Here is a 1,052-nt window from a genome sequence, read left to right on the forward strand (position 1 = left end):
AATCATTTCATGAGCACAGGTGCTAGTAAAATATAGTAAAATAATTAGTGTTGGGTTTTGAGTATTTGTTTTTAATGTAACTGTTTACATAGGGTTTATTATTTAATTTTTAATAATAGGTATGTTTGACAACTGGCTCACAAAAATTGCTGAAAATTTAACAACCAGCTCTCTCAGGCCGATGCACCACTTGACCAGCATACCACAGACACAGGACCCAAACGATCCCAGAAGACTACATTTCCCAGAAGCCTCCTCCCCAGGACCAGCTCTTAGCTTCCAAAGCTGTTACCATGGAGATGGCTAACAGATAGTTCAGGCTGTCCTTGGACGGGTGAGGAGGGAGCAGGGGATGGGACTGGGGGTGGACACTGTCCGGCAGAGGGAGGGGGAGGCAACTGGGGGAAGGGAGCTGGTTTTGCATGGGGGGCCCCAGCCCTGATCTTTCTGGGGAAGCTTTTTGGATGTGTGTGTGTGGTGGGGAAGAGGTTGCTGCCGGAGAGGGGTATAGGGAAGGGCCTATGGGTAGGAACAGGGTCCAGGGAACTTTGAAGCAGGCCTGCCCTCACACACTGGGCTGTAGCAGAAGAGGCCACCTGTGCAGGGGATAAAGTATTGTGGGTTCTCTGTAGCTCTGCCTCTGAAGCTGTCTCAGGGCCCCTTCTCAGCACCTGCACCGTGGTAAGCCCTGCTCCCACTGACACCTTGGCCTTCTCTTCAACCAACATCTTTCCTTGCCCCCACCATCCCTTCTAGGACTTACCCATCTCATTAGACCTAGAAACACATGGGTTTCAGAACCTGAAGTATATGGGTTCAAGTCCCAGATCTGCTACTTACCAGCCATGACCTTTAGACAATTCAGTTAATCTCTCCAGGCCTCAGTCTTCTCATCTGCAAAGTGGGTATCATAAGTGTCTGCCTCCTAGAGGATAAATAGAGGACAAATAAGATGATCTCTGCACAACTCTTAGCACAGGGCCTGGCACACAGTAGATATTCAGTAAACTATTAATATACGCACCTAGTCATGGTTAGTACTGCCCTCCCTT

At 48.8% G+C, this 1,052-nt stretch overlaps 1 protein-coding gene across 2 annotated transcripts in view; it reads left to right on the forward strand.

Annotated features, from left to right (window-relative positions):
* The first annotated feature begins 292 nt into the window (after window positions 1-292).
* Window positions 293-1,052, forward strand: part of DRC7 (dynein regulatory complex subunit 7) — a 30,167-nt gene continuing 29,407 nt past the window's right edge. For both annotated transcript variants that reach the window (XM_003792579.1, XM_012806825.1), the window contains exon 1: window positions 293-334. The gene's annotated coding sequence lies outside the window, so the exon portion shown is untranslated. The remainder of the gene's footprint in view (window positions 335-1,052) is intronic.

This window comes from Otolemur garnettii, unplaced genomic scaffold (assembly GCF_000181295.1).
Source record: "Otolemur garnettii isolate 467f Iridium unplaced genomic scaffold, OtoGar3 scaffold00058, whole genome shotgun sequence".
NCBI classification, from domain to species: domain Eukaryota; kingdom Metazoa; phylum Chordata; class Mammalia; order Primates; family Galagidae; genus Otolemur; species Otolemur garnettii.